The sequence below is a fragment of the Coturnix japonica genome, chromosome 18 (assembly GCF_001577835.2).
Source record: "Coturnix japonica isolate 7356 chromosome 18, Coturnix japonica 2.1, whole genome shotgun sequence".
Taxonomy (NCBI): domain Eukaryota; kingdom Metazoa; phylum Chordata; class Aves; order Galliformes; family Phasianidae; genus Coturnix; species Coturnix japonica.
This window is the reverse complement of record NC_029533.1, coordinates 1,994,708-2,020,000: the sequence shown is the minus strand read 5'-3', so window position 1 is coordinate 2,020,000 and position 25,293 is coordinate 1,994,708.

Genomic DNA, 25,293 nt, shown 5'->3' with positions numbered 1-25,293 from the left:
AATAGCAAAATCACAGCTCTTTTCCATGTCTCACATTGAACTGCACATCTCTAGAGCTGCTCTGGCTTGAAGCACGTGCTCATAAATGGAAACCAAGGCAGTATTCTCCAGAACAGAAGAATTCTGCAGTGGATACAGACATCACTTCCTAAAGATGGGTGGCTGGCTCCTAACTTTACTGCATCTCCACATCCTTCTCTTAAGCCAAAAAAGGATATGCACAATTTTTCGCTCTGTTGTTAAAAGACCATTGGTGTTAGGACTCTATTAATGTCAATGCAAGAAACAGAAATAGGGATTTCTGCAGCCACACTTGAACAGTGCTGGAGTATGTCAGGTGCTATAAAACCTGCCTGTCTCTTCTATCATCACTTCAACCACTGCTCAGCAGCACTATCACTGACCATTGCATCACCAGATACACGTGCCTGGCGTGTTGCCACAGAAGTCTGTCTCCAGGAGCTGATAGCAAAGATTTTCTCTATATTTCGAGGTGTCAGCAGACAGCCAGAGCTGCTGGAAGAAAAACAATGACAAGTGTCAGCAGCAGGGGGAGAAAATAGGAGAAACACTATTATGGAAGTGGGACAATTTAACTGAATGCAGGTATTTTTGCCTCAAGAAGAATGTCCAATCCTTGGGATGATGCTACTGGGGAAGACAGTGCAGCCAAGCAGCACGTGCTGAAGGATGGGAATACCAAACCCACCCAGTCCTAAGCCAGAGATGCAGGATCCAACTAGAGATTTTCTTGTTGTTCAACATAACCCAGAGCTGGCCTGGAGGAACAGCCAGGGTGTGATAGGTCCTATATCTCTTGGACAGTGGCTCAATAAGTTGAGGTTTGGACAGAAGGACACAATGGTCCATTCCTTCCCTAAGGAGCCCCAAATGAGCACCAGCCCTAAGCCACGAGGTGCCCAAAGCAGAAGGTGCTGCACCTCAGCCCAGCAGTGATTCTCAGTGCCCACAACTCCCATTAAGAGCAGGTGGAGTGTGCTGTACCATCAGGATAGAGGTGAACATTACGTTTGTAGCCTGAAAAACAGTTATTTTTGAAAGATGACAGATTTCTGATGGATTATGGATGAACTGCAGAGGAGATCTCTATGCTCCACGCGCTGCAGCAATCCCTACACCTCTCTCCCTCCCGCAGTCCTCTGTGTGAGTCAAGAAAATATGAAATTTATGCTATTTTTATGAGCTGACCTTGTCACACACGCAGCTTTGAACAAGCAGGGTAATGGCATCTATTAGACGCAGTCCAGATCCTCCGTAAACTTATCATGCATTTGATTTACTGCCCACAAGTAGAGGTCTACAATGAAATGCAAAGCCAAGGTAAACATGCCCAGGCACAGGTTCTGCTGCCAAGCTTGCACCAAGGCCGGCCTCTGCAAGGTTTGATTAATAGTGGGCAAAGCACCAAGCGAGCCTCCTGCAATCTGTAACACAAGTCCACATTTCACATCAAAACAAAGCAAACCTTGGAAGCTGGGCCTGAATTTTCATGGCCAAAACCTTTCCACCGTACTCTGAGTGATCCCACAAGCTCTGCTAGAAGATATACCTGCTTATGCCTGGCTGCTTTGTGGGGTGGGAGTTCTATGGGCTCTTTGCATGGTGTGAGCTGGCAGAACATCCCCTGTCCTGAAGCTGTGCTACCCATGGCTCAAAGATTCCCCAGGTGAAATCCTGCCATCCCCAGGCTATGAGGAGCAGAATGATACAGGCAGGTTTTAAGGACAGAAAGGAGCATTGTGCTCCCATCATTCACCAAACCCAGTTCCTACAGCAGCGTTCTTCTACTCCGCCATGCACTCAAGTGGCACTTTAAGCTGGACGCCAGGCTGATAAAATGGCAGTAGGAAAATATTAGAAATGCACCACGCAGGAATGTTTTCCTTCTGATTTCACAACAGAAGGAGCATCAGGCCCCATTACAGGATCCAAATGCTGCCCTAAGCACACCCCAGCAGTGCTGTAACTAACATGAAAAGTCCAATCTTAGCAACTGATCTTCAAGTCCGCTTCTTAGGTGTTTGTTATTTGCACCAATTAGCCACGTTTCTGCATCTGGGAGCATTAGAAATCCTTTTTATTCATCTTTTTATCTTTCTGCCTCCGGTCCCTTTAAAGTTTCCAACCGGTGCGATCTTTACTGCCCCATTCTTTGTTCAGATGACAATAATTCGTCATTTCTGTGCAGACAGTTTCTTAACTGCTCCTGTGCTAGGAATAACCTTCGTAGCAATATTGGTTCTTTCATCTCCAGGGTCCTGCAAAGCACAAAACTATCAAATGGCAAAGCATTAAGGATGCAAGGAGACCCCCATAAGGAAACGTGTTCAGTGTAAGCTCTTTTGCTATGGAAATTGAATGATCGTACAGTACAATTTCTTGAATTCAGCCTGCATTAGGAGTAAAGCCTTCCTGGAAATAGGTTCATGGCATCAGTCTTGCTTTATCATCTGTAGGCTGAATTTCAGTGGCTCACTGGATAAGCCAGTTCTGCCAAGAAAATGCACTTGGATTTCTCCATGGCATTCAGTTTTGCATCAGGTGATGGCTTTGTTACCATCCTATGTCATACATGTTGCTCTGCATATGTTGCATTATGAGCCGCCTTCTCAGTGCACCCTACAACCAGCAGGCTGCCCTGGGACCTGCTCTTGGGATGAGGATGCTCCCTCCACCTTTCGGAGCTGCGGACATGGAAAACAAGTTATTTACAAAGGGGAAATCCCTCCTTTTCCCACTAGCACAGCACTGAATACATTTATCATTCATCACAGCTCCTATGCCCAGTACAGGCACAGGTTCTCCTAGGAGGGTAGAGCTGTTTCCCAGCTCCTTCTACAAGGAATTAGCACTGTTGTCACACACGTGGGGCACACATTGGGCAGCCCTCAGCCCCACAGAGCTCCCCAGCCACAGCACAGCTTCCCACTGTGTGCTACACTGCTCTGGACCCAGGAGATGAAGTCAGAATGCCCAGTTAGGCTGATAAAGATTGAGCTGATCCCGTATTCGTTTGAGCTGGACTGGATGACCTCTTGAAAGCTCTTTAAGCTCCAATTCCAACAGCTCCTTTGACATGCAAATCTGGGATCCAGCAACTTCAGAAAATAAAAGCTCCTGGTTTTATATATGCCCAACAAACTGAAGAGCAAGGAGTTACATATACAGATTCTGCCTTGTAGATAGCAGCTGCCCTCAGTGTTGCAGCAAGACTGCTACGTGCAGGCACCTGGCCTTGTACATAGCTGACTCAAGACACCACTCCATGAGCCCTACCTGAGGTCTCTTTGCTCAGTACCTCTTCAGTGCACACTAAATTTAACTCCTTCATCTGTCAGATGTTTCCTGCACTGTCTTTTCACATTTCCTGCCCACAACACAGCTCCACATCTGAATGGGGCACACCACCGTGTTCCTGAGACCAGCTGATGGCACGTTATAGGACAGCTAAGAGCTATAACCTCCCTTATGTTGTCCTTCAGCACACGCTGTGCCTTGCTATCTCATTACTGGTCCCTGGAGTAACTGGTGGAGTACTGGTCCCACAAAGAGCAACAAGTTTGCCTCAGGACCTAAATATCATCATCTACTGCTCTGGTTCAGCTTGATGCCACAGGTGGGCTCAGCTGGAACTTCTCCCATGTTGGTGGGACATACCCTGACCCCAGGCTTCTCCTCAGGGGAATGATAAACTGTCTCAGAGGTGCAGCCTCTCTTGCCCTGGCTACCAAGAGCAGCAGATGCCAAGGGCAGTAGAAGTGGAATACAGCAAGAAGTATCATCTGCTATGATGCTCATGGGGTTCTGGTGCCAAGACTTGCTGATTTGGGTATCCAAAACATCCAAGGTGGGGGAGAAATCTCCTCTCTGGGGTGCGGCTGTTTGCTCTCTACTGTCAAGCTCAGAGAGAGATGAATGGCACTTGGAAGTCACTGGTCAGAGAAGGAAGAGGGTCAGAGCACAAAGGCCATCTGTCGCCATGTGAATACACCAGCTGAACAAAGCAGGAGTGAGCCCTGAGCACCAGGACCATGCTGGGAGCCCCTGGGGAGCTGTAGCCTTCATCAATCAAGCAGGGCAGAGGAGGGGACACATCAGCATCTGCCACAGATCCCAGCAAGGGAGTAGCAGGTTCCTGAATATGTGCAAAGCATCACATCAAAGGGATTTTTCTCAAGTCGTGGCCCAAGTGCTATTTGTGCCTGCCACTACATTGAGATACATGTATATGTGCAGCACATTGCAAAGAGCCTTCTGCTCCAAACCCCGGGAGCGACTGCTAAGCCCTGCTGGGTGCTTCAGCCTTTTGGGAAGCTCACATGAATTACATGACTCAAATCCCGGGCAATGCAGAAGAGATTTTGTGGTATAAATACATTCAGTCATAGCCATCCCAGGCTTCAGCAGCATTATGTATAACCGAGGAGGAATGCGGGCAGCCCTGTCCATGCATGCCTGAGGAATTATTTTAAACATGTTCAAGGGATTTAGAGACAGTGTTGATGAAATAGTTGAGGCGTGTGGTAAGAACTGTAACAATTAAAATGCTGATGAGTAACAGGTTAGGTCCGTGATGTTGGCTGGAGGCCGGCCAGCATCAGGCTACCAGCAGGGCAGAGATCACCTCCAGGGTACTGAGGTCACGCAGCCAAATGAGAGGCACTTCACCACCAGCAGAAATAGCAGAAACCCAGCTGTTTCCATCATACCTTCTCCTACCTACATGGAGTTGGCAGCAGGACAGTGACCACTACATCCCTGTTTTCCTTTGGGCTCCATCCCACCTCCTTCCAGTCTTCAGGGGAGCCCAGTTTCCAGCAGACCTGCCAGTAAATCCTATTGCTGTGTGCAGAGCCCTCATGGCAATCCATCAGCCTGTCTATCACAGATCTACCCAGTATCAGCACAGCCAGCTTGCTGCACCAGCACAGGGCTGTCCCCACCTCTCCTTCAGCACAGATGCCTAGATCATGAATAGAGACACATACTTTAAATGGAGGCACTCCAAAGAGACAGAGTCACAAACAGAAGATGTATGTAGGGAGCACAAGTCTTAAAGGCATTGGCTGAGGGAACTGGGATGGGTCAGTCTGTAGAAGAGGAGGCTCAGAGGTGACCTTATTGCTCTCTACAACTCCCTGAGTGGAGGTGGTAGAGTGGTGGGGGTTGGTCTCTGCTCCCAGGTGATAGAAGTGATGGCGTCAAGTTGCACCAGGGGAAGTTCAGGTTGGATATTAGGAATAACTTCTTCTCAAAAAGCTCACTCCTATCACAACACATTGGCCACCAGCACAGAACATCTTCAGCTCGCAGGGTGCAACCACAGCACACAAGGAATGCTGCTCACCTCTGCCAGCCAAGGACCATGCAGGACTTCCAGAACAATCCATTGCTGCCATCCACAGTTTCTCACTTCCGAGGCTTAAGAAGCTTTCACAGTATGTAAATCCCTGATGAAATGAAACATTTCTAATGAATAATCAGTTTGAAAGACCCTCAGGTTTTCCCCTGCTGTAAACAAGCAGTGGGGATGTTTTTCCTTGACATCTCATGGTTTAGTTTGTCAATATAACATGCTAATTTATAACAGGATAAAAATAGAACTACTAGAGAATTCTATTATCCCCACTAACACTTCTTGCATTAAAACTTCCCAGCATCCTTCATTATCGCCGCCCGGACTGAAAATAATGGCTCTAGATCAGTGCATTACCCTAACTCCATTTAATGCAGAATTTAATTCACATGCCTTTTTTAATAGCATTTGCCACAACAGTATTCCCACTGACAAATGGAAGCTGACAGCTCACTTTTATACCAATTCAAGCTAAACACTGACTTAAGTTTTAAAATAAAACTTAGTGATGTTTAAGGACTATTCGATTGCCGACATAGCCACTGGGGCATTATGAACCACAGCATTTCTGTAACCAAGCAGGAACCAATTAAAGGACTTAAAACCATAAGAGAGGAGTGAATTTGAACTCTGGTTGTGAGGCTTCTTTCCTTTCTGCTAGAGAAGTCTCCTTACACAACCTGTTATACAGTGAGCACTGAGTCCATGCAATAATGCCATGCCTATAAGGAGCTTTCAGCCATCCAGGAGTTCAGTTTAATAGGAGAGCAGCACCAGGGCTCACTAGCAGCACCTCCAAACACTCACACAAAGGGAAGGACACAGCCCCCTTCCAAATGAAATAACCAGCTGGGAAAGTACTTTTAAGAAGGTTTCTATCTGGGGGGGTTCATTTCAGGGTATCTGGGGGTTCATTTGACCATTGATAATCCTTAGTGATGCTCCTTGGAGAAGCCTGTGCACATAACAATGTGATGGACTGAAATTACATAATCATCTCCCTTCAGTACAGAGGGAAGCAGCCAACACATTTCTATGCTACTGTTTGTCTCCTTCCAAAGATGGAGTTGTACAGGGTGGGGGCTGCTGGTTTTGAAGCCAGCGGGTCTGTTTAACAGGGCTTGTTTCAACCTTCTCACTCCCTGATTCCCCACATGGCAGAGAGGCATTACAGTCAAAATGAAGTAATCCTTTGATGAAGTGCAGTCATTTATTTGAAAAGTGTAGTCTCACCATTAAAATGCAAATGAAATGAGTGCTAATATATTAACTTGGGATGGGAGTTGAAATGGCTTATGACAAGTGTGCTTTCATGTGGAATATAGCTAAGTGATAACAGTGGGTGTGTAAGAGAAAGTAATATTCAGATGTACGTGTTTGTTTATTGAAGATATTAATGAAGGACAGTGCCTGAAGTGTCTTATTACTTTCTCAGCTTGTCTTTCTTTCGTCCCTCCCTGGTTCAATCCTACTACCGAGAGGTTCCTCCCAAGGGGAGTCTGATCAAAAGTCATCTTTGATGAATGATCTGAGTCCACACAACAGCCTACACAAAAGCTGAAATGTATTTAATGATCTCTTTGAAGAGGAGCAGAAGGTCCCCCCAGCAGATATCCCACGTGCAGCGGTTGGCACCGGAGCTCTATAGTGACTCAGAAATAAATGGGAAACCTTGAGCCCTTCCATTCATTTTCCAAGGACATTCCCTGGGACCGTGCCCAGCATCGGGGTGTCTCTGGGTCTTCTCTCTTCCTTCCTGCCCCTTTGCAGGCCGATGATCTCAGGATCCTCCAAAGATCCTTTAATCCAATGGAAACCCTCTAAAACAAAAGCCACTCAGGCAGACAGGACATGTTCTGTGAATTACCACTTCCAGACTGGGCTCCTCCAAACCAGCAGCATGAAAACAAGACAGAAAGCCATTTCCAGAGCAGAACGGCCTCAGCTTAGCTTCTCATCCATATGCAAAGCACTGCTAGTCACACAGGGATGTTGTTCGCTTCTTAACTTTGCTTATTCTTTGCATTTCCTTGGCAGCTGTCTGCAGTGAGTTTGCTGCTCCCCATGCTCTGCCCCACACCCTGAGCACTCCTCTGAGCCCCCTGGTGCAGCTGTGCCTTGCACAGGATGCTCGCAGGCAGCTGAACAGCTCTGCCAGAAAACACCCATCTGCAGAGACATACAGCACCATGTTCTGACCGAGATGTTCTGACCAGAGGCTGCGATTTGATCTGTCTTTATAAAGTTAAGTCTGCAGGCAGGGAAGGTCAGTTCTGGAACACCAACATCATATGTTATCAGTCTCACTGAGATTCTATCAAGCACTTCTTGTATTTCATCCAAACAAGACTGATTTTATCAGCCTGTACCTCATTATGGTGCAAAATGAAGAGCTGAAGCTGTACTGAACTTCCAAAGTTTGATGCTTTCTTGCACAAAGGAAAAGGAAACTGATGTTCCTGGAGGACTGGTTTTCTTTGCTAGATGATATTCACACTCAGCAGAAGGCGGTTTTCCACCTCAGCTGAGCTGTGAAAGCAGAACCCAGCTTGTTGGATTATACATCCTGCCTTTATGTAATGCTGAGCATCACATAACGCAGCCAGGGCTTTGGTGCCATGGACAGATAACCCCTCAGGCTCAGCAGCAGGCAGCTGGGGGAGGAAGGCTCCTCTTTCCCCAGGCAGCCCCTGATGACTCTGTAAAGCCACCTGGCTTGTATATCCCCCTTCCCATCACCCCACATTGCACTTCTCAGGGACGCAGTGAGCAGGGCTGGCACACAGACACGCACCCTGTCCTCTTCTCAAAGTGAGCTCTGGGTCAGGAGGAGGAGATTTTGCCTCTGACCCCGTTATCTGCAATAGCAGCTCGGCGCTTTGAAATGAAATCCTCTCACTTCTGCCGTCACCTCCCCTATCAGCCCCGTTTATGCACACACAGGTTTGTTATTGTAGGGTTGCTCATAAGTGAGCTCCGGCTTTGTCTCCGTTGCTCAAAAGGTTTCTTTCCATCAAAACAGCTTATTAAAGTTCATTCTCCTCTTGTGAGGTCATTGTCTAGACAAAGAATTACAGATTTCACCTAGATACACCTGGTCAGGAGAAACCCAGCCAGTCACAGCCAGGTAACGCTATCTGATGGCAACCCACCAACGTGGGTATCTCCAGTTAATATTCCCCACCTAAAGACACCTCTCCTTTTGTAGTGAAGGCATAGTGTGAGATATATGTGCTCGATCTGCCTACGTTTGGTTGTTTTAATAAAGTTGTCATCATCTTCACCTACATTCTGTGGTTACTTTACTGCTATAAGCCAGGACAAAGACTGCCAAACTTTGCACCAAGAAATACAACCATAGTCCAGCAGCACTGAGGCTCATTTGGTTCAGTTTTTCAAATATTCATGGGAATGAAAAGGTGCTTCTAAGGCCTTTTCTGGAAACAAGAACCATCAGGAGCACTCAGAGGTGCATTTGCTGGTAGCTCTGCCTTTACCCAGGGGTGCAGAGCATTTGCAGCCCCCAAACCTAGAGAGCAGAAGGGACACCTGCCCTACAGGCTGCTCCCCGTGGCCTCATCCATCAGCAGCCAGGCTCAGGATGTACACAACCCATGTAGTCCTGGCTGCAGAAACCACAGTGGCTGCCCAGTCCTGCAGGCTGCAACAGCTCCACCACCAGCTTAACTCACTCCTCCCATGCATCACCCCAGCATTGCACAGTGCAGTGTTGGGGTAAGAGCTGCTTTATTTCCATGTGTGGGATATACGTGCACTGAAGCAGTTCCTGCTGGTTAGATATTTGCATGTTATCAGGACAGAGACATCTGATGCTGCAAAGTGCAATGTAGCAAATACCTTTGCAGAGTTGACCATTATTTGATGATGCAAGCTGTGCCCAAGTTTAGGGATGAGAATTCCTTCCACACTGCTGAGGTCCTTGATGTTGCCTGCAGCCATCCAGGGAGATGAGGAGCTTTGAGCCCTGAGACCTTTGCTGCTGACCAAGCGGATGATGCCAAGTCACGGAACTGCCTGCTGACTCACACTGACAGTGCACACATCCATTACAAAGACAGGCAGCTGTCTGCAGCACTTCATCATCTTTGGACAAAAGGTGCTTCATGCCAGCAATGTATATTGGATAATTAATAATATAATGCACTTAGTATTGACCTGGTATTGAAACGTCAGCAGTGCACTTATGGGGTTATAAGCAGTGCTGTCTCTTCATGTGCCACCTCTGGGTCACATTTTGAGCCAGAACAGCCTGAAAGCTTTGTGGGAATTCACTGCCCTCCTCTGCATCACTTTGGAAACCTCTCGTTGTCTGGGTTTGTCCCAGTGCACTTTACAAAGCTCAAGCCCTCTTCCCTTATGTACCAGCATTTACAGGGCCAGATCCCACATGTTGCCAAGGCTCCAACCCACAGCTCTGCGGTTTCCTGGCCACGCTGAAGGAGGTGTTGAGCCCCCAGGATCAGGCCCTGCCAAAAGACAGAGGGCAGCAGCGGTAGCACTTGCAACAGGGAGACAAAAGTCAATTGTTCAGCAACAATTGGGAGGGAGGGAGCCCTGAAGTCCCTCCAAGGAGTGTGATTTATGGCTCCCAATAATATGTTTTGGAGCACCACAACCCAGAGTGCTGTGCGGCGTGACCTGTAAAAATAAGTCTATTAACCCTAATCAATCTCCCATTATCCACCCTCAGTCCGCAATTTAGCCAGCAAAGGAGTCGCCAAGGCCTCTCAACTCAGTCTGAACTAATCCCATTGTCTTTCCTAATCAGGGGCCATGAAAGAGGAGCGGCTTCTCCGCACTGCAAAGTTATCACTTGTTATTTATGTAATAAATATATATATATATATATTAATAAATAAATAAAATAAAAGCTGTGGGGGAAGGCTCTCCTCATCTCCCCCTCTTCTCTTTAATCTTTTAATGAGAAAAATGGATTATTGTTTTCATCTGGAATCGACAGGGCTAATTGAAGCCTGGGCTGTGGTCAGAATGGGGCTGGTGGGTATCAGTTCCCAGGGCACAGGCACAGCAGTAGGCAAACAGCTCTGACCAAACTTCCTCTTGTAATTAGTAGGAGCATTTATCTGGATTAAGTGCTCTATTACAGAAGCTAATTATGAAGTTCATCAGGGGTGGATGTGGCTGGGAAGGGGTTGGCTTGGTGCCTCAACTCTATCCCAGCACCAGTGGGGTGGGCAACTCCAGCCCCTGGGGAACAAAAGGACCTGGTGTGTCATTGTGTGGCCAATGGGAATGGGTTCAACCACAAATGGTGCTTGAACCCAGACCAGGAAAACCAGCAACACAAAGGATCCTTCCGAGGTTTTTTCTTTCCTTCCAACCCGTTTCCCCCACCCCAAATAAATACATTAATAAATAAGTGAAGTGGAGGTCCTATCAAACTGCAAATGCCCCAAACAGCAGTAAATCAGGAAACCCTGCAATGTCCCCTGTCAGGAGGGGGGCAATAAAAATGCGCTCCACAGTGAAACATCCACTAAATCAATCCAGTGGCAAATTAATTTTCTTTTGGCTCTTTTACATTAATCAAAGAAGAAAAGACAAAGAGGAAATGTTATCTTGCCAGAACCGAAAACAATCCTCACAAAATTCCCCCCCTTTCAGCATGAGTTAGAGCGGGAGGAAATACACCAGGAGATATTTCAGGATTAATGATTACGTTTGTGAACAAATCAGCATTTCCTTGTATAATTAAATGCCTCGACACCTCTCTTGTGAGCACACAGATCCGTTGTCACCCCACAGTGACATCCCATGGGGCCAGAGGAGCTCTATGGCTGTGGGAGTTTCTCTCTCCAGGGCACAGAACCCTCTTGTGGGCTCTGAGCAGAGGGAGGCAGTTCCCAAAACACTTCATTATGGCCCCTCTGTAGGACTGAGGATGAAATGGTTCCCAACTTGAGGATGCTGGTGGATGGGATTTATCACAGCTGTGGCCTGGTATGGATTATTACACAATGCAAAGGCCGGGGGGAAAGCAGCCAGTGCATACAGGTGAGATTTTATGTAGGAAGGATCCCAGCTAGGATGGTGGGGTGACACATCAAATCTTGGTGTTGCACCCTCTCGTGAAAAGGATGGAGTTTGGAGCAAGTCATCTGGGCTTCATAGTGGTTCCAAGGGCCCATTTCTATGCAGCATCCTCTCCATGGGATCAGGGCACACGGTGACAGCCCCCAAGTGACCAGCTGGCATGAGAAACTGCACCAATTAACAGAGCTGGGGCACAGGGACTCTCTGGGATGACAGAAGAGATGTATAGCCACAAACTGCTCTCTATAAATTTAAAGGCCAGGTTGGATGGGCAACATGGTCTAAGCCAGATCTGGAGATCGGTGATGACACCTGTGGCAGTAGGGTTGGAATGATCCTTGGGGTCCCTTCCAAGCCATTCTATGATTCTATGATTCTACGATCCTAGACCTCCCCATGTTCTTGGATGCTTACACATGCACCCTCTGCTTTATACATAAAGGTGGGGAGGTGTGGGTAATTATATGTGCCTATGCCATGCAGATGGTGTGTATCTCGAAAGAGGGGAAAACACCAACGTGATTTCTAGGAGGGATGTTGACGATGCCACGTGTTATGGATTGGAGGCATCATTAGATTTATATTTAATGAATTAGGATCCTGACGTGCTATTTACAGTATGTCTTTGGAGATAAAGCTGTAACTCATGGCCTGCCATGGGAAATTCACCACACTGAGGCCTTGAGAAGGAAGCATTCATTTTTTTATGGTGTCTGTTGGGCAGGGAAATTAATGCTAAGAAGGCGGTGATAATTTGCTTCTTTATAGGACTGACTTATCACCCTGTCAGCACAGAGACGAAAACCCTGAGCCATGAACAAATCCACCTTTGCACCTGAAGTTGGCTGGGGCGGCCACAGTGAGCTCCCATCACTTTGTGTCAGCTGCACCGTTGCAGTAATTAATACTGAAGGCTGCTGGATTTCACCTTGTCCTTTCACTCGCTGGCCATGCCTTCGTTTGGCATTTTGGTATTCCAGGCTCCTTCACCGGGCTCATAAATCACATGCAAAGCCTTCCTGAGAACAGAAAGGGATCTGTTCTCCTCCCGACACACACGCACGGCTTCCCGGAGTTAATGCAAGCTTGACTCATGGACGGGAGCGACGGATGCACCCCATGGACCTCAAGTAATTGGCAGAAAAATAATTGCAAGAGAAACAGCTGTCCGAAAAGTGGGAACACTGTGTCTTTGCATCAACTCTGTTACGCCTTATTATAAGGCTGTTTTCCTTAGTGTTATTTCTCCTGCACTTGCTGGGAGGTGGAGTCCTCACCTGTGCTCTGCCTCTCCTTGCTCCATTTCTTACTGTCACTTCTCCCCACCACATTCACTGATTTTTCTCTAATTGCTCCCAGATGTTGAAGAAAGGTCTTTTGTCCTGCAACTGCACCGGAGCTGAGGGATGTGGAGTATGAGATGGGGTGCTAGAGGAGGAGGTGCTTGTGCATCACCTGAGGGCTTCTGGACTTCTGCTCTGGATGTTCAGCCTGGAAAGGTGTGCATTTACCTCAAACACAACAGATGTACATCTGTCCTCTAGTAGAAATGTAGTTTGCTGGACAAGGGCAAACCTGCTTCCTGCAGCCCCATCTCCATGCTGTGTCTGACCTGGAGAGCAGACGGGGACAAACCAGGGCCATTGTGTGCCAGGAGACTGAGCTGGTAGTTTATAGAGTCCTAGAAGTATAGAATGGTTTGGATTGGAAGGGGTCCCTTCCAGTTCCAGCCCCTTGTTATAGGCAGGGCCACCTCCTTCTAGATCTGTTGTCTACAGTTGTCCAACCAGAACAGCTAACTGGCTGTCTACAAAAGAATCAGAATACAGCTAAAACAGCCATGCACCTCCTCTCAGCATCCTCCCAGTTACATACAGATACAGAACTACACAGAGGGACAGTTAGTGTTGCTCTCCTACGAAGATGCAAGGGACCTTTTATAAGGGCAACAGGACAAGGGGAAATGGCTGCCCAGAGATGGGGAAACTGCACTTTGTCCATCAATATTTGCAAAAAGCTCTGGTGTGCCTGGATTCATGCAGCTCTGGATGGGTTAAGAGCAATTATTTGTGTGAAAAGGACCACGGGGACAACGTTGTTTAGCCCTGAAGTCACTGAAAGATGTCAGCAAGTTTGGCTGCTGTGGAAGTGCAGTGAGTGTGAAAGCCGATTACACAGCCTGGATTCTCCATGAGCACTCCCAGCACTCCCATTTAGCTTTCATTTGTTCTGCAGGAAGCCCGATGGTAAATCAGAAGCAGGCAGCCTTCAAACACACCTTCAGCCAACCAGCCAGCAGAAAGCTCAGAGCTTCATTTGCATGGATGCTAACCACAACAACATCATTTCTGATGTGCAATCCTTTTCTCCATGCTGTACCTCTCAAAGGGCCTTGCTTTAGTAGGATTAGTGTACAGGAGAGGCACTTCATAGCAAAAAACCCATCTGAATAAACAGGCATTGCCTCAAACACAAGAAACAACCCCCTGTGCCAGTGCTCTGCCCAGCCCTTATTCCAGCAACCAGCTCTCACTGCTCCACGGCAAAGAGGGATTCCCATCTGTCCCAGCAGAAACTTGTGAAAGAAGGAAGAAGCAGGTCAAGGTCTGGCCATCCTTCAGCTGCACGGCCCATTCATCATCGCTCCCTGCCTGGCTCAGCGTTCCTGCTCTCTATCTGATCGTCTTTCATGCCACAGGAAATAAAGCAGCTTCCAGTACAAGAAAACGGTGATGGGAGCGGTTATCTGGATAGCAAACACTGCATCCATCCATCACAAAGATGGGAACAGCTCTGACACTGTGTCACGGGGCTGCTGGCTTCTGGAGGCTGCGCAGATCAGCTGTGGCACCCAGCACTCCGTGCTCTCAGGGTTTCCATATGGCTTTTGTGCTCTGCATGACCACTGGTTTCTCTGTAGTGCAGCAGCACAGCCCTCAAAGTTGCATCCTCCGTTTTACTGAGGGATTCTGAAAGCTTTTGCAAGTGCTACAAACTGTCATGACCTTCTGCAGAGCCAATGCAGATTACAAGACAGGCTTCCAAAGCAGCACTCACTGCGTGCAACCCTCATGATCCCTCTCCAACCTGCTTTTCTTCCAAATGATAGCAAAGTTCTGCCCAGAACTGCCCCTGGAATGCAGAGTCTGCTCTGTGCCAATGAAACAGCTTCCATGGAGTGGCAGATTGACTGGAAAATGGTCCAGGTTCAGGGGAACAACAGCCCTGAGCACTGCTGCAGCAGAATAATTCATCTCAGAGACATTTTGCCTTGTCAGAATAAATGTAATTATATATGTGACATGAAGGGGTGGCTCCATGGGTAGAGAAGCAAGTCACAGTGCACTTGTGTCACCAGGGGTGAGTTTTCCTCTGAAACTTCAGGTATCTAATGAATCACTGAGTCATTAAGGTTGGAAAAGATCTCATCAAGTCCAACCATCCACCTACCACCAATACTGCCCACCCATCTCTCCATCTCCAGGCCTCCAGTTTTCCTGACACACATTACCAGGGAGAATACTATGGTCAATTGGTCAATGGTTTCCAAAACTCTTTACAAAGGAAGAGTGCTTTCCATTTGAAAGCTCTTAGTGCTGCCATGCTCCATGCAGCTGCTCCTCACTCAAAAAAGTGGGGAGAGAAAAACCAACACAGCAACAAATGACGCACGATGGTAGCAGATCAATCAGCCTGCACTGAAGACATGGGATACAGAAGACTTGTATTTTGCTGTCTTTTTCAATCTAAGGCCCAGGATTTGGCTAAGACACAGAAAAAGCTTGTTGGAAACCAAACAGAGAAAGGGCTTGAGTCCAACAAGGCCGTTCAGGTCTACTCAACACTTTGGGCAAGGATCCAGATAGATTTCCAGCAAAGAAGCAAAAAACAGTCAGCACAACCCAAATCTTGCAGCACCGAATCCTTTAATTGGCAGCACTTCCCACGCTCACACAATGTTCCCTCTCTTTGCTTCCCATGCTTTCTTGTACTTCCATCTCTGCAGAGACATGGCAGCACATGGAGAGATCTCACCTGAAGCTGTGAGTTCAGCATGATAGAATAATGAATCATAAAGGTTGGAAAAGGCCACTAAGATCACTGAGTCCAACACCAGCCCTCCCCCGCCATGCACACTGACTATGTCCCTCAGTGCCACATCCCCATGTGTTTTGAACACCTCCAAGGATGGTGACCCTGCCACCTCCCTGGGCAGCCTGTGCAGTAAAGGTGTTTTGCATGTCAGGTTCCTGATGGGCACAGGGATGGCTCAGCCCTGCAGAAAAGGACCAAACAGAGCCCAGGATGCCTATGTAGACCTGAGGACCTGAAGTGCAGCCTGTATGCTTCGGAAGCAGCTGGTAACAAAGCTAAACCAATGTTACTCCTGCTGAGCAGCAGCCAACAAACCAATCTGCCAAGGAAAGGCAAAGTGAACGACAGTCCTCCAGGAGGAAAAGCTCTGACCTGTGGCAGAGGGCAGCTCAAACAAAAACACCCACATGATTATATATATATAAACATACAGGCTCACATTTAGGGCCAAAAAAACTAAGTCTGATACATTTCAGGAGAAAACATATTGTGCTTATTATCTCTCCTGCACCCAGTCTTCTATGTGAGGAAGAAAAAGAAAACAAAAGAACCCTAGAACACATTCCATTCCATTAAAACCCTTTGTTTCTTAAGCACATTTTTCCATCAGAAGATTTTCAGGCACTTTACCCCACGCAGTGTGTGTGAATCAGACACTCTCAGATCACTGCAGTCGCTCCCCCAGCACATCCGATGGATGATGCTTCCACTTCCAAACCCCATGTTTGACTCTGACATTGACAGCTGTCTTCCATGGGGAGGACTGGAAGGCAAATTCATTTTTTGAACTCTTGAAATCCTCCCAAAGCATTTATTTGCATCACTGGCCTTCCAGATTTGTGTGCAGATACTAAAACCACTTTACAAGGCATCTCAGAAGCATCAGACTCAAGAAGAGGGCCTTCCTCTCTCCTCTCTTTGCAGCCCAGCCCTGCAGGCACTTGTCCTCCTGCCTGGCAATGGGACTCAGCAGCCATCACATCCCATTTCCAAAAGCATCGCTTACTGCTGCCACTGTGGATTGAAACACGGAGGGAGAAGGAGGAAATTCAGGAGAGGCCAGAAAGTAGAGAATAATTCAGAACATTACGGAGATGAAAAAAAGATATAATCCAATTGTTTTAAACTCAGATGAGCTGCAGAGGGGAAACATTAAGCGGTGAAGCAGCGAGGAAGAGGGAGATAGGAGGAGGGGAAGGTGGGATGTGCTCAGTATTGGAGGGGATTTAATGGAGTGAGAAGGCAGCGGAGGATGGGAGAGAAACACATCCCTGCACTGGGCCCTTTAAGAACTGGTGCAGTTGAAATGGAAGAATTAAGAGCGCAGCAGCTGAGGGCTGGAATAAGATTGATTTAAGACTAGATACAATTTAAAGGCGAGGCAGAGGTGGAAACAGAGGCTGGAATGAAATCAATTTGCACCAAGATGCGATTTAAAATGATGAACTCGGGATGTGAGAACCAGGGCTGGGGGAGGGAAAGGAGGCTGGGAGGCAGCGGGGTGGGGGGGTCTGGGGGCACAGATCTGAACATAGATCAATGCAGCCTGCAAGGGCTGCCTGCCTCTATGGCCTGAGTGACCATTAGTCGAACCCTGTCCTTCTGTATTGAAGCCCAGAGGGCCCAGTGATACTGATGATGTTTATGCCAAAGTTTTACCATGCAAAGGGAACAGCCAAAAAGGACCAATTTCAACCAAAAATATAGTGGCTTTACAGGCACACTGTGTAAATTCCACACAAGGGGCAGTAATGTCAGCAAGCATCAAGGAAAAAGGGCGACATCCAATATCCCTAAGGGTCTTTGCACTATTGGAATGGAAACACATTCAGAAATGGCAGTGGGTTTGTGGGGGAACATGGGTTTCAGCAGGATTAAGGTCATGGTTACACACTATTAAATGGGATGGCTTGAATGTTTGATTCGACCTCATGCACCGCCACAAATCAAGAAGGTGCTCTGAAATCTGTGTTGGTGCAGAGATGTGGAAGGAGTCTGAGTGGACGCAGGCACTGGATGTGGGGCAGCAGAAGGTTCCCTGGGATGGGGTGGCTGTGGATCCAGCAAATGTGACAAGGAGAGACCCCAGGGACCTCATTCTGCCCTTCCCCACAGCAGAAACAAGGCATAGAAGACCTGATCCTTCTCCTGCTTTCATCATGAGCAGCCTCAGCTTCAGGCCAACGAAGAACAAGACTGAGAAAATACACAGTGCCACCACCTCTACCAAGGTCTGCGTGGATTGGTCCTTTCCTCTCCTGCTCTCATTGAAGAGAGCTAAGGAGGAACACGTGCTTCCATCCTCATCCCCCATCAGCATGTTTCACTTTTATTTCTTTATTTAAAAAAGCGCTGAAAACGTTTCCTTTCTAGTCACTCTTTTATTGGTGGTTTTCCCTTTTTTTTTTTTTTGGCTCCAGGGTGGCAAAAGGGAAGCTGTGCATGACAGAATGATTGCGGCACCTTAGAAGGTCCCTTCTGTAGTGCAGGAAGCAGCGTGGGTGTGCAACGTACAGGAGATGCCCTATAAATAAAGCCGGGGATCGCCTGGAGGAAGAACAGGGAACAACAAAGGCTGCACAGAACAAAGCGGCTGCAGAACATAACGTGCTAAACCTGAAAATCAGCAGAGAATGGACTGGATGTGGAAAGAAAATAAAGACAAAGAAAGCCTAATACCTCGGGGAGGGGAGATGTTTACATGGCAAAGTCTTTTATGGGAACAGAAAAAAACCATTTTAAATGAAGGCAGGAATAATTAGTGGTCTAACTGAGTGCTTGCTGGGCAGTCTGGATGTAGTTCAGGAAGAACAGAGGATGTTGGATGTTATTCTTGTCAAGATAGAAATTTATTCCCTTAACGTGCATTTCAACAAGGAATGCTGAGCATAAATGAATGGACTGGTGGCAGTGAGGGGGACACAGCAGCCTCTCCCAGGGCACACGCACTCACACAAGTGCTGGATGTTATAAACATCATCCCCCAGATTACTGGAAGTTTGTGGACCTTTGTAATAATCATAGAAAATAGTTGGAAAAGACCTTCAAGATTAACTCATCAGCCCACAGACTCCATGCCACTGACCACATCCCTCCATGCCACATCTCTACAATTATTGAACACCTCCAGTGATGGTGACACCCCTCCTCCTTGGGCAGCCTGTGCCATTGCATCACCCTTAATATTCTTCCTAATATCCAACCTGGAAGAGACATTATCTCTTACCTCTATGTTATTCCTTGTGATTTGGGTCTGGTAAACAGCTGGACAGTTTCACTGTTGATACATCTATGGGTTGGAGACACAGCAAGGCAGCCAGGATGCTCAGGGTGAAGCTCACACAACGTGATAGACATGTGAGACTTGGGAGCTGGCACATGAGGAAGAGAAGGTGCATCCCATCTCATACAGGAAAGCCCAGCTAACAAGTGAGCCAGGCCAACTGCAGTCCCAGATGGTAAGCAAGAAAAATCATGGAAGAGAAGACCTGAGTGGCACAGAAGAGCTGCAAGCATGATGTCATATTTCCAGCATCATGGAGAGATTTAAGGGACTCCTTGAGATGCCTCAGTTGGAAGGTGATGCCTGAGGTTGTTTTCTGAGTCTACAGAAAGTCAGCTATTACCACTTTCCCTGCTAATGAGCAAGAACAAAGAGGATACACCCTGTTTGTGGGAATCAGATTGGTTCCAGTGGAGATGGGGATGAAAAGGTAAAAGTAAGACAGCATGAGTGCCATTTCATAGAATCATAGCATTATTAAGGTTGGAAAAGACCACTAAGATCATCTAGTCCAACCATCAGCACACCCCCAGTGTTACTTCCTTGGCTTTGCAGTGCATTGGCTGAGAAAAAGAGCCCCTCACCATCCAGGCTGCATCTCTCAGATATTTAAGGAGGTAAGGATCCTTAAGGATGACATGAAGACAGGTATTTTGGCGGGCTGCTGACCTTGGCCTCTGCAACCCCACAGCTGCACAGCACTGGGTGAAGGATCCCCATAACGCTTCTCCTGGGCTCACTTCCCATCAGTTGCCAGAAGGAAGAGCATAAACTTGTTTTAAGCAGATTCAGTGCCCCAGCCTCCTACAGGAAGGCATTTCAGGTCCCAGCAAGCAGAGGGGCAACAAAGGGATGACAGCATCCTGCAGAGAACTTAGGAACCATGCCTGAAACACTCTCACAGGGGTGTGAGTGTGTGGGCACGTGTGCATAAATACCCTGTTTGCCATATCCCAGCTCCAGTAAATCCATCACCAGCCCACGAAGTCACCGCGCCACTGAGTCTCAGAGTCTAGACTAAACAAAAAACCACGGAGGAGCTCAGCCCCACACAATTCCCAGAGGATTCACTGGCTCTGCAGCAGGCAGGCTGGAGCTAAGGCAGATCCTACAGAGCACAGTGCTAACAGCTGGGGTCAGCCAGCACCATGCAGTGTGCCCACACAGCTCCCAGCCCTCGCTGTCAGAGCACATTCCTCGGGTCAAGGTTTGCTTTGCAGATGGTGTCATCAACATCCATCCCTGCATGGGGCTGTGGGTCCTTGTCTCATTGCCCATGCTGGGAAACGCAGCCGCCATCACCCCATGTGTGGGGGCAATACTTTGGGGTGGCAGAGATTGCATCAAGTTGTTTCAATATAAATGAACAAACTTCCTTTTTTTAAAGATTCCAAAACAGTTTTGACTCTCCCAGTCCCTAGCAGCCTTTCAGTGCCACATTCATTCTCTTGCCTTTAAAACTGCGTTAAACGAATTAAGCAGCAATATCCCAGTGTAGCTCTTTGCTCCATAACCAACCTTTAATCAAAGAACATTAATAAACCAAGCACTCCGAAGGGAAGGGGAGGGGAGGGGAGGGGAGGATGCGGGCGGGCGCGAGGGAGGGAGGTGAGGGGAGGAGGGGAGGGAGGGAAGGGAAGGGAATGGAAGGAAGGAATGGAGGGAGGGAAGGGAAGGAAGGGAAGAGGAAGGGAAGGGAAGGAAAGAAGGAAGGAAGGAAGGGAAAGAAGGGAAGGGAGGGAAGGGAAGGGAAGGGAAGGGAAGAAGGGAAGGAAGGAAGGAAAGGAAGGAAGGGAAGGAAAAGGGAAGGGAAGGGAAGGGAAGGAGGAAGGGAAGGAAAGGGAAGGGAAGGAAGGGAAGGAAGGGAAGGGAAGGGAAGGGAAGGAAGGGAAGGAGGGAAGGGAAGGAAGGGAAAGGGAAGGGAAGGAAGGGAAGGAAGGGAGGGAAGGAAGGGAAGGGAAGGAAGGAAGGAAGGGAAGGGAAGGGAAGGGAAGGAAGGGAAGGAAGGGAAGGGAAGGGAAGGGAAGGGAAGGGAAGGAAGGGGAGGGAAGGGAAGGGAAGGGAAGGGAAGGAAAGGAAAGGAAAGGAAAGGAAAGGAAAGGAAAGGAAAGGAAAGGAAAGGAAAGGAAAGGAAAGGAAAGGAAAGGAAAGGAAAGGGAAACGATCACCTTACTGGGTAGGAAATGAGGTTCAGCTCTCTAGCAAGGGAGACTAACAAGCTGGTACCCCTGGGGCTAAGCAGCCTTAGTACCATGGGGAAGGAAGGGAGTTCCAGTGTTGGGTTGCCCCTGCCTGGCTCTGGGTGTCAGGGGAGCACCTGGTGGATTTGGGTCCTTGCCATTAATCATATCATATCTTATAAGTTGCCATTATTTCCTGTTTTCGGGCTCTCTGTGCCTTTTAAGCTCTGCCTCAAATCAACACTCTTTGGGAGATGAACCACAAACCAGAGCTCTGTGTCTAAAAAAACCACTTCTGTCTTCCCAGAGAGATCCAGCACAACTATATACATCCCTGTGCAAGCATCAGCACCAAGCAAAGGAGTCCCTCTCCCCTGTGTCCCTTTGCTCAGCTTGTGAATGCAATGCAGTTTTCTTGTCCTTTGCCATTAGCTTGATTTTGAACAGGCTGAGAATGAAAGAAAACCAGACATTTCCAGTACTTTTAAGCCCCATTTAAGTCTGATTAAAGAAGTCTTAAAAAAAAAAAAAGAGAGAGAGAGAGAAAGGAGGGGGAAAGCAATAACTTTTTAAACCTTGTCCTGAATGCAAAGGAAAATGGAGTCCACTGTATGAGTAATTCAGGATTAATTGTAGACTTATGTTAATCACACACTGCTGGTTGGGGGAAAGAACAAGCACTCTTGAAGTCATTAAAGAAAACCCCAGTAAAATATTACTTAGCTGATGTGTGCAGTCTTACTGGCCCTTAAGGGAATGCGTGTGGCAGAAATGCCCAATTTATAGCTCAGAGTTTGTCCATAAATACGTAGGCCAGAACTACCTCTCTCTGTGGATACAAGGAAAGGGGGATGTTTGTCTGCAGGATATTACTGCTAACCTCAGACCATGCGTCAGGAAAGCATGGGCATGTAATTAATGCCAAGTCAGTGAGACTGAGATGAGGCTTCAGATCACATGCAGTTTCCCTCTTGCCCTACAAATCCTTGTTTGCCTTTGCGATACGTGAATTCAACCTTAGTATTTTTAAAGGAAAATGATTTCAAGTTGTCTGAAAGCCCCATTTCCACCAGTGTGATGATGGGGCAGTTGCATCCCCAACTTTTAGGTCCCAGCTCTGAGGGAATACACTGAGTTTTGGCCTCCCTTGTCAGTCCTCTCACTGCCCTGGGCAGAAAGATGAAGTCTGGGAGGATGAAGGGCAGCAGCCGAGCACAGCAAAACCCAAATGTGTTCCCAGCTGCTGTCAATGGTCTGCAGTCCTGGGCCGAGCTCTTTGCTCCTGGAAAGCACCACGCCACGTCTCACTGCCTCCTGTCCACGGCTCTTCCCTCCTAACACTGGGATGACATCTAAAGCACGGATCCCATGTCAGCAGCAGTGTGTTTTAGCAGAGCAGTGTGACAGCCAGAGGAGCTCTGGGGACAGCCAGCCCTGCAGGCACAGGACACACATGGTGGGCAGGGAGCCCATCAGACTGCAAGTGAAAATCCTGATGCAACTGACCCATTTCTTCTCAGCCCTGATGGATCTTGACAAATTTGAGCATTCTGAAAGTGATTGTGTCCCCACTGCAGAGCCAGGCAGGCATGGCTGAGCTGCAGCAGGTGCTGTTGGGGTGCTGCTTTGTGCCCACCCCAGCACAGTGGTTCCCACCTCCAAGCTAGAGATCTGGAGGGCAAAGGTATCTGTCTTGAAGCAGAGCATCCCACAGAACATCCCATGGCTAACTGGGAGGGCTGGGGATACTGGGCGGGAGCAGTGATATGTCTGAGTGGAGGAAGATGGGGAAAAAAACAAAAGGATGAAGAGAAAACCCCTAATACTAGAAAACAAGTGATGAGCCTTCATCCTTCTCTGCTCCTAAAAGGAATGTTTGACTGAGGCAACACCCACACTATGCAGACCAGGTCTCCATCCTCACATACCCCTGGGTCCAAACCTTCAGCAACTAACAGCATGTTTCAGATCCCAAATCAAAAGCTGTAAAAGCAACATGCTGCACTCAGGCATGCATGTACACTTACTATATATGGGACACTTAAGACTGCCTTATAAGCCACAGACCTCTCCTGCACCCACCTCACCCATGGCCCTGCAGCTCCTTTGCCATTCACTTTAACCCCAAATAAGGAAAAAATTCCTCCTGCTGAGTCAGGAAATCTGATGCAGCACTTTTGTCCTTCCCACCTTTTCCTGCCAAAGCTCATTTGTGCTCTCTGAGGTGTAAAAGGGAATCAACCCACACCTGACTTGCATTGGGAGTTGACTCCTGGAGTCCACTCCATCAAATACGGATGATTTTGGAGGGGATGTACATCCTGCCAAGGTGATCAGGGGGTGTCCATGGTTGCATTTCATTGAGCACCGCTGAGGAAACACACACAACCTGCACAGGGATGCTTCACAGCAGGTACATTGCCTCCATGCCCAGATGGTGCTGGGTGCTTCTAGCACCCATTCAGCCCCTTTCAAAGCCCAGCCATGTATTTCAGTGCACATTCCAGTTGTGCTACAGAAATCCTTTGTAAGGCAGTGGCCAGCTGCCTAGAAAATGACTGCATGAGAACACTCTGTTTTCTGGCCGTGGAATAATCGGTTACCTGGCTATCTTCGGCTGCTGCACTGCGTGTCATCGAAGCACAATTCCTCCATTCATTCACACCAAACTCCATTAACCACGTATGCGAGCCAAAAGGGCTCTGTGTCTTCAAGATGCCCCATGAGTCTCTCCCTGACACTAGCTAATTATCTCCTCATTAACAACAACATTAGCATTCCATTTGATATATACAAGTTAATTTGTTAATTGCACTTTAATTACAAAGTTATTAAGAGCTCAGAGGCATTCAACAGAAGATTGCAATTAACACAAGCTGCAAAATTGCTCCCAGCAATTTGGAGATGTTATCGGAAACTGATTCTCCGCATTCAAGTGAAGATGGAAAAGAGACAGAAGATTTATGGGCTGACATCACAGATTCCCTTTGCACCCTCTGAAGATGCTCTTGTTTGCACCCTGGGGAGCAGCAGGAGCTGCCAAGTTCAGACACTCCTCATAGGACTGATGGCTCCTGGTGCCAAACTCTGCATCCCTTGTCATGCAGCCAGCAGAGGGTGGAGGGAGGAAGTGACAAAAGAGGCATCCATGAGAGTCAAGGAGTTTCATGGTATATCTGGCATCTCGCAGGTCATGCAGCAAGATCTTACCCCTCTCTGGGCTCCTGCCTGACCCCACTCACACCGGGATCACCCAGCTCCCCTCCAACCCAAAAAGCTCTAATTGACTGAGGCAGAGATCTCAGACTCCTGGAATCCTAATGATTTAAAAGAAAAATAGCCTGGTGTAACCAGAGATTGTGCGCCGCATTATAGTTCTGTTCCTTCCTAGCATGCTGGGTTTCACAACCAACACCCCAATCTGCTCCACGCCTCCTGGAGAAAACCAGGCAGCAGAGGCTCCCCTGGGCTCAGCCAGATTTCCTGTTCCTTTCACTTTCTTTCCACTTATCTGAACCCCCTCAGTGCAGCTTCATTCCCCAGACTATAGCTGTCAGATCTGCTAGCATAAAAAAAGCACTGCTGAATATGGCCATCGTGCACCCAGCCAGGCAGAGCAGAGCCCTGCCACTTCTGTATAGACAGGGATAGAAGAAGGCAGGACACTGACCAGAGCGTGTGCCAAGGGCAGAACTGAATGGCAAATGCAGAGGATTTACAGATGGATTTAAGATAAAATTCCACTCTTCCACTCGCCTTACTAAGGGTGATTTTCTTAAATGCTTTCAGCCCATACCTTATGAAAGGCTATGAGTTATGAAATGCCAGTGGCACTTTATTAAAATGGCCCCAAAGATGTCTTTGAAAAAAAAAGAGCTTATAGGGAATAATCACCAGCCAAAGGATTAAGGCATCCCAAAGAATGGGGGAAAGAAGAGAATTACATCCCTGCTAGAGAATTCCATAAAATAGTTCAGAAACCATGCAGATACAGAAAGGAATTTATTCCCTATAAATTATATATACGTGGGCTCATTTCTATAGGTCTGCACTGTGTGCATGCTAGCTGGCCTCTGTTCCTTTCATCCCAGTGTGATTTTATTGCACTGTTACCTATGGGAATCCATCCCACTTCTGCAATATGACACACATCTCTGGAAGTACTGAGTTTTCCCTATTACCCTGAACCTGAGCTTTGCCCAAGGAGGCTGTGGATGCCCCATCCCTGCAGGCATTCAACGCCAGGATGGATGTGGCTCTGGGCAGCCTGGGCTGCTTGTTGG